Source organism: Sapajus apella, unplaced genomic scaffold, assembly GCF_009761245.1.
Source record: "Sapajus apella isolate SASKATOON/1434 unplaced genomic scaffold, GSC_monkey_1.0 scaffold37, whole genome shotgun sequence".
NCBI lineage: Eukaryota > Metazoa > Chordata > Mammalia > Primates > Cebidae > Sapajus > Sapajus apella.
Genome location: NW_022436977.1, coordinates 8,125,705 through 8,134,668, shown reverse-complemented (window position 1 = coordinate 8,134,668; position 8,964 = coordinate 8,125,705). Strand labels below are relative to the sequence as shown.

Genomic DNA, 8,964 nt, shown 5'->3' with positions numbered 1-8,964 from the left:
GGCTTGGAAAGGAGAGGTGGGGCAAGAAGTGCAGAAGGTGCGGGATTTTGTGGTTAACATTTCGAAAACATTGCCCAGCTGTGATATAAACAGGTGGATTTTCTCTGATAAAAAGAAAACACAGTCTGGTCCTGTGCTTAGAATATGGATCTGTAGAACAGTGGCCCATCTCCAGCCTCAAAGGATAATCTAAAAAGAAAAACAAAACAAGAGCGTTTGCCGCTGGGAAGCTTAAGGTCCTGTGAGGAAAATTCTATTAGAGCCAGGAGCACAATTCTGGCTGCCCGTTACAGTCACCTGGGAGAACGTTAAGAAATGCCAAAGCCCTGAGCTGTCTTTCCTGCGCCAAGATGCTTCAAAATTTTATTAAAAATATGTGGCTTCCCTTGAAATCCTACTATACCCAAGTTTACCAGGAGATTTGGGTAGGAATGGGGCTGATGGGCTTCATCGTTTATAAACTCCATGCCGCCGATAAAAGAAATAAGGCTGCGAAAGCTGCAGCGTCTGCTCGTGATCATCATTAACCAGCTTACTTGGAGTACCTGTGAAAGAAAACGTCGGTCTGCCTGTAAATTTGAGCAAGCCGTGTTAGATGGGCCACGTGGACCACCACTGTACACTTGTATGAGTACCGTTTACTTCATGGCATGAATAGATCTGTGAGATGCTCAAAAAAAAAAAAAAATGCCAAAAATAGAATGCCTAGGCCGCACCCCTAGAGACTTTGATTTAATTGGCCTTGAATGAAGCCCCAAACAAAGCTATTTTTTAACGTCCCCCAGGTACTGAGTGTAGGCGGAAACCAGGTTATGTTAGCACGACGTGCTCGCCACACAGGCGCAGCACGCACAGCGCCTGGGCGCACCACACTTCCAGGACCCACAGAAAAGTTCATTTTCTTTCAGAATCAGAAGAAAAAGAATAAACTTTTAGGTGGATGAAAATGTCTTAACATGTAATATTAACATATATTTCTATGTATCAATGCATTCATAAAATACAATTTCGGGGGCGAGGTTTGGTGGCTCATGCCTGTAATCCCAGAATTTTGGGAGGCCAAGGCAGGAGAATTGCATGAGGCCGGAAGTTTAAGACCTACCTGGGTAACATAATGACACCCGGTCTCTTCCAAAAATTTTTAAAAAATAAAATCACATTTTTCTTTTTAAATGAAGAAAGAGATCCACAAGTCAGAAGTGCACAGGCCCTACAAAAAACATAATGCAGGCCTGCATAAAAGAGACATGTGTAGGTCAGGCACGGTGGCTCACACCTTGTAATCCCAGCACTTTAGGAGGCCAAGGTGAGTGGATCACGTGAGGTCAGGAGTTGGAGACCAGCCTGGCCAACGTGGTGAAAACCTGTCTCTACTAAAAATACAAAAATTACCTGGGCATGGTTTTGCGTACCTGTAATCCCAGCTATGTGGGAGGCTGAGGCAGAACAATTGCTTGAACTCAGGAGGCTGAGGTTGCAGTGAGCAGAGATCGTGCCGGTGCACCCCCAGCCTGGGTGACAGAGTGAGACTTTGTCTCCAAAAAAGAAGGAAAACCGGCCAGGCACAGTGGCTCACACCTGTAATCCCAGCACTTTGGGAAGCCAAGGTGGGCGGATCACCTGAAGTCAGAAGTTTGAGACCAGCCTGACCAATATGGTGAAACCCCACCTCTACTAAAAATACAAAAATTAGCCGGACATGGTGGTGGGCGCCTGTAGTCCCAGCTACTCGGGAGGCTGAGACAGGAGAATTGCTTGAAGCCGGGAGGTGGACGTTGCAGTGAGCCAAGATCATGCCACTGTACTCCAGCCTGGGTGACAGAGTGAGACATTGTCTCACAAAAAGAAAAAAAAATTACATTAAGGGTATATGTTTGAATATTACTAAAAATTATTCTGTTCCTATTAAGATAGCACTGAAATATTCTCATGATGTGTACACCCTGCACTGGCAATAATGATGCCTAATTTTTCCCTTATCATTCCCCTGTCCCCTGCAAATGGTTCAAGGTAGGCTCTATCCTGCTTCATTGAGCTACGTACAAATTTTTCTGTGTTGCCTACTCAGACATTTTTGAGCATCTAGCCTTTCGTCCAAACACCCAGTGCCTTTCTTTTTAGTTTTGTTTTTGTTTTTTTTAGAGACGGGAGGGTCCCGCTTTGTCACCCAGGCTGGAGGGCAGTGGCATGATTTTGGCTCACTGCAGCCTTGAATTCCTGGCTCAAGGGATCCTCCCATTTCAGTCTTCTGAGTAGCTGGGACTAAAGGCATGCACCACCATTCTTGGTTAATTTTAAGTTTTTTTGTAGAGACAGGGTCTCGCTTTGTTCCCCAGGCTGATCTTGAACTCCTGGGCTCAAATGAATCTCCTGCCTCAGCCTCCCAAAGTGCTGGGATTACAGGTGTGAGCCTCCACGTCCAGCCTCCAGTGCTTTTCTAATGTTTGATTTAAAGATGGTCAGCCTAATTCCTGATATTTCAGAGACGCAGTGGATTGGAGGCCTCAGAGAAAAGGAAGCATTGGCCCTAAGAGATCTGGAGTGAATCTAGAGCCTCCTCAATGTGAGGCTTTTCCCCTGGGCTTTGCTGGCCCCTGTGGCCCCAGCTCAGTTCCATCCTGGCACCTCTGGCAAGCAGAGCTTACTATGGTTGAGTCACACAAACCGCGGCGGTCTCTCTCACTTTTCCCTTTTTCCAAACAGATACCCATATTTGAAAAGTCATCTTCCTCATATTGACACAAACTGCAGAGTCCTTTTGACAAGGGAAAGGCATGTGGATGCCAATCTCCATGTCCTTGAATTTCATGGAAGGGAACTTGTGTTGAAGGAGACTGAGGTATCAGGCAGGAGGGGACAGGTCATTGCTCATTCCACAGGTACAGGGCAGGGCTTGGAAAAGACAGTCACCTCCACTTGCTGGTTGCAAGACTTAAGCACACAGTTGGAGACTCAAAGGAAAATCACTCATCTGAAAACTCCTTGTGGCTGCCAGAGGCTCTGATGTCCCTTAGCTTCCGGCAGGAGCTGTCAAGGAGAAAGCCAACTTTGGTCTGAAATGAGGGAAGCAAGGCTTGGGATAATGATCCCTTAGATGCCTTTCTGTTTGAGGTCCTGCGTCTCTGTAGCAAAGCTCTGGTTCTGACACAGCCAGGCCTCAGTCTCCGCTTCTCTATTTATTTATCAATAATAAATAAGTTTATCCATTTTCTTTAGCCATAAACTGAGGATAAGAACCTGTACCTGAGGGGTTGTTCTGAAATTAATTTTCATTTTTTTAATTAATTAATTTATTTTTGAGATGGGGTCTCAGTTCTGTCGCCGAGGCTGGAGTTCAGTAGTGTGATCACGGCCCACTGCAACCTGTGCCTCCTGGGCTCAAGCAGTCCTCCCACTTCAGCCTCCTGGGTAGCCAGGACCACAGGTGTACACCGCAAGCTGGGCTAATTTTTGTATTTTTTGTAGAGACGGGGTTTTGCCATGTCGCTCAGGCTTGTTCTGAAATTTAAATGTTGAATATGAAATTCTTCAAAATGCCCAAGAAATCCAAGTTTCCTCCTGTAATCACTGTTACCTTGACTGTAGGGCTATAAGTTGAAGGAGTCACCAGTTTGTTGACTTCAATCTGCTCTTGCACAGACCAACTCAAAAAACCTTACACTTAGGCTAGGTGCGGTGGCGCATGCCTGTAATCCCAGCATTTTGGGAGGCCGAGGTGGGTGGATCACAAGGTCAGGAGATTGAGACCATCCTGGCCAACATGGTGAAACCCCATCTCTACTAAAATACAAAAAGTTAGTTAGCCAGGCGTGGAGGCACACACCTGTAGTCCTAGCTACTCAGGAAGCTGAGGCAGGAGTATCGCTTGAACCCTGAAGGCGGAGGTTGCAGAGAGCTGAAATCAGATCACTGCACTCCAGCCTGGCAACAGAGCAAAACTTCGTCTCAAAAAACAAAACAAAATAAAAAACCCATACACTTAAGTTCTATGAAAATAAATTGTATCTACTTCTGCAAGACTACATTTGAGTTTACATTATTTCAGCCCTAGCCACCAAAGAGTCCCAGTTTCTGCTGTTGCTTTAGACATATCCAAGAAAAATTTGTTCTGAAATGAGAAATCCCTTACTAGAAGACTCTGGCAGGCTGAAATGAACAAAAATGCAGAATTTTAAAACATTTCTATGGTCTCATTTGTTGTCCAACTGGTCTGAATATAATCTGAGAACATATCACTCAAGATGGCTTAGATCATCTCTAGCCAAATCATTCAAACCAAAGAATGGTTGATTAATTTGCTACAAATAAAATGCAACCCAGAGTCAAAACTTTTGAAATGTTTCAAGGTTTTTTTTTTTTTTCCTTTCTCTTTTTCTGAGACAGGATCTTGCTCTGTCACCCAGGCTGGAGTGCAGTGACATAATCTTAGCTTATTGTAGCCTCGTGCTCATGGGTCAGGTCATCTTCCCATCTCAGCCTCCTGCGTAGCTGGGACTACCCGTGTGAACCACCATGCGTGACTACTTTTAAAATATTTTCTGTAGAGGCAGGGTTTCACTATGTTGCCCAGGCTGGTCCTAAACTCCTGAGTTCAAGTGACGTGCCTTCCTCAGCCTCCCAAAGTGTTGAGACTACAGGCGTGAGCCACCATACTTGGCTAAGGTTTTGTTTTAAATCTTGGAATTGGACTTTGCCCAGATCCTGACTTTGCCCAAAGCGTGGTTCAAGCGGGTCTTTTCGATTTTAGAGTTCTTTCAACATAGCCAGGGACACGTTCATGATAACACTGAATATGTGCATATTTTTTGAATTAGTATTTGTTGGTGTTTTGGGAATGGCTGAGGGGACGATGAGTGTAAATTTGCCTAGTTTCTGGATAATTCTTCCTTCCACTGGTCAGCAGAGCTTTGACATTCCTACACAAAGTTCTTCAGTCTCCAAGAAAGGAAGTCCACGCTTCTAGAAACTCAAGCCAGGCTGGGGTCCACCCTGGATCCAACCGACCACAAAATGTATCTAAAATTCTTTTGACTGTGCTGGATCTCTCTGATGTTGCAATCGGTTCTCTCCTGATTTTTCATTTACCTTGCCTGTTGAAATATCTGTGGGAGGAATCTGTGTTCCTCTTAGGGCAAATCCTGGAGGAGTAGCATGGAGTCAAACCCAAGCTATTTGATGATTTTCTCTTACTGAGAAACTTCACTCCTCTTTCAACGTTTCCACCTATATCATGGAGTGGGCTACCTTTAGCGAGAATTTTTAAAAAGTAGCAGTTGATCTTGTCTCCCACAGGATAAGGATGTGCAATGGTACACTGGGTTTCATCCCCGTCCTCCATTCTATCCACATGCACAATGATTTTTCCAAAGGCTTCTTAAGACCATTTACTGTTTTTTTTTGTTTTGTTTTTTTAAGATGGAGTTTTGTTCTTCTTGCCCAGGCTGGACAACAGTGGCGCGATCTCAGCTCACTGCAACCTCTGCCTCCTGGGTTCAAGTGATTCTCTTGTCTAAGCCTTCTGAGTGTCTGGGATTCAGGTGCCTGCCACCACACCAGCTAATTTTGTATTTTTAGTACAGATGGGGTTTCACCATGTTGGTCAGGCTGTTCTTGAACTCCTGACCTCAGGTGATCTGTCCGCCTCAGCCTCCCAAAGTGCCGGCATTACAGGTGTGAGCCACTGTGCCCAGCCAGACCGTTGTCTGTTAGTTAGGTCTCACCTCTTCTGCTATGGGGCATGGAAATATCACCTCTCTTTGCAGGCCCAGGTACCCAGGCTACAGAGATTAGGTTACTAGTCCCAGGCCACGGGGCAAGTTTTATTGGAATTCAGATGGGCTGGGCCAGTCTCTGTCCTGGCCACAAGAGGTGAGCTTCATCTCAGAACTTGTTCTACAGTGGCATTTCCTGACTATGTGTGCGCGCGCTGACTAGCACATGCTCATTCATTCATTCATCAAACATTTACTGAACACCTGCTATGTGCTAGTGGCTAGAGACTCAGGGAGGAATCTGACCCGTTCCTTTCAGTTAAGAAACTCACAGTGTGTGGGAAGGCTGAATTATAAGTAGATAGGTGCTGTGATAAAACACCCCACAAGGCAGAAAGGGAGGATGGAGGAGGATTTCTTAGAGGAGGAGGAACTTTAGCTAAACCTTTAAAGAGCAAGAGGGAAGAGTGTTTTAGAGGAAGAAATTTTGACAGCAGGCCCAGAGTATGGATGGGGGGCTAGGGGCATAGTCCTCTCATTGACTCATTTGACAGTCTGGGCCAGGTTTTGACGGGCTTGCCACACCGTGCCAAGGGATTTGATTCTTTTTCCATAGGCTTAGCAAGGTTGCCTGCCCAAGGGGCTCTAGAAGTTCAAACAGAAACTTAATATGATTGTTTGATGTTTGAAATCTCCTCCCGCAACACTTGTAGGACTGAACACTTTGAAAAGTGACCCGTTGAAGCCTGAGATTCTTCATTTCATGTGGGAAGTGGGCAAAGCCCAAAAGTGAGACTGAGCACCCAAGGAATTAGTCTCCCTTATTCCCCTTGCTCAGAGCCAGATCTTATTGGAGAGGACACAGCCCGGTCTCACTGGAGGGCAAATAAGTTTCTATGGTGCCACACCCATGGAGCCTGCAGGAAATCTGACCTCTGGGGTTCTGGGGAGAGCTGTTCATGGGGAAGCAGTGTCTTGGTGGAGTTGCTCCACCACGCAACAGCTTGGAGTGGAAGGACAGTGCCAGGAGAAGCTGCCGGCTGTGGAATGATGTAGGAACCAGGTCCTGGAGGAGCCTGTGCACTGTAACAGCCAGGTGGCACAGAAGCTGTAGGTGCTGGGACAGCTCCCTGTAAACTCAGACCAACTTTGTGCTGACACCTTTCCATCCCAAGTGAGCACTTTTGTTCCAAGGAGCCCTCTCAGCATGGGAGGCGGGTAGCCTAGAAGTCGGGGTAAGGGACACAGGAGCAGTCTTTGCTGGAGACTTGGAAAAATACTCCCGCTCCCTGAGCTTCAGGTTGTCCATTCTGGGGGGCATTCAGCATCTTCCCAGTAGGTCGCAGGGGAATCGGCCCCCCTGCATATAGCACCGCTCTCATTAACACACCCTATACTGGCCTTTCCTCCTTCCCTGTCCCATTCTTCCAGCTCCTTCTCTCCTGCTTCGAGGGGTCACCCTAAATACACCACCTGCAGGCAAGTCTTATCACAGGCTCCCCCTTCAGGGCAACCCATATTAAGGCAGCCTGTTTCCCAGTGACTGAGCAAAAGCCCTCTTCCCAGGTGCTCTTCCCAGTCCTATCTTTCTTCACAAGCAGAATAGCTTCTCCATTTCAGTCAAAGAAAATCTGGAGGAGAAAAGCGGTGATTTTCTTCTACTCATCCTCCTGGAAATTTCTCTTTGGCAAGTTGCTGCTGCCATTGGTCCCCCTGCTACGCCCCAAATCTTTCTACAGGCTCAAAACCGCAATTAAGAGAGCCAGAGTAACTTAAATAAAAATAAAGAAACAGGTGCTTTTCAGAAGTGTTTCCTGGAAATGTTTGCTTTAGGCTGATGTTGGAGGGGCTTGAGAATTTGCCTTGACAATAGGAGGCTCGAAAGCAGTGTCTCTGGTAGCCAATCTCTTCCGCCTCTGTCTTTGTCTCCAACGGCTCCCCTTATTTTTGTCATCAGTAAAATATCTGTATGGGAGGGGAAATGCTTTTTTGACAGTTAACAAATATTTCCTCAGTGCACACTCTCTACAGATCCTTGGAAGGGCCCACGTGACAAGTGGATTAGTGACACCCTCCTCCAGGAGCCCCTCATCATTGGGCTTCCATCCTGATAGCTCTCAGCTTCCCCTTCCTCCCTTGGTTGATGCCCTCGGCTTCCTCCACCCTAAGTGAAGGCACTGCACTCTCCCTTCCTGGCTCCTGGTCCAGCTCTCCCTCTCCGCTCACCCTCCACATGGATGCTGCCCAGAGACATCCCTCCATTCCCCAGCTGCGTGCCGGGGTATTTCCACTGAGAAGTTCCACCATTACTTCATGCTCCACAGAACCTTCAGCAGCTCTCCTGAAAAGCAGCCTCTTTCCCTATTGTTCCTATTTCTGACGCTCCAAGGCACCTAGCCTGGAAACCATAGCTTTGTCTTTGCCATTTCCACTCCCTCTGGTCACCAAGACATCTAGTGTTCCAGGAAAGAGCCCTTCCCCCTTCCCTCTTCTTTTCCCTTCCCTTTTTCTTTCTTTCTTTTGAGATAAAGTCTCATTCTGTTACTCAGGCTGGAGTCCAGTGGGGCAGTCACAGCTCGCTGCAGCCTCAAACTCCCAGGCTCAATTGATCTCCCACCTCAGCCTCCTGAGTAGCTGGGACTACAGGCATACGCCACCATGCCTACCTAATTTTTGTTATTATTTTTTTTTTTTGTAGAGACAGGGCTTCCCTATGTTGCTTAGGCTGATCTTAAATTTCTGTGCTCAAGTAATCCACTGCCTCGGCCTTTATCCCCCTTTCTAGCATGTGCACACTGCCCCAGGCAGCCTCTGCTCAGAAAAGCTGGTCCACCCTCTGGTTGCTGTTCATACACCTACCACCTTGGCTGTTTTCTCCAACTCATTGTATCTAGATCCGCTAGCTCTAGAATAGCCCAATCCCGCTTCCTCCAAAAGACTCCCTTGACCATGCGGCCCGCTTGGGATAAGTAGCATTTTTTTTTTCTTTCCTGGCAATAAACCATTATTAGGTTGGAGCAAAAGTAACTGCAGTTTTTCCCATTGAAACTGCAATTACTTTTGCACCAACCTAATACTTTTTGAAGTCCTTATATGTTGTTTCGAATTATTAAATGTTCAAGGGTCTATTTCATTCAATATGTCAGCAAATACGTATTAAGTACAGCTTGGGCCGGGCGAAGTGGCTCATGCCCGTAATCTCAGCACTTTGGGAGGCCAAGGCGGGGTGGGGGTCGGGGGTCACATGAGAGCA

General features: G+C 46.7%; 1 pseudogene across 1 annotated transcript; it reads left to right on the top strand.

Annotated features, from left to right (window-relative positions):
• The first annotated feature begins 330 nt into the window (after nucleotides 1-330).
• LOC116564215 lies at nucleotides 331-559 on the top strand (annotated as a pseudogene). The gene has a single exon (XR_004274799.1). The product of XR_004274799.1 is annotated as an ATP synthase subunit ATP5MPL, mitochondrial pseudogene (transcript).
• Nucleotides 560-8,964: the final 8,405 nt, after the last annotated feature.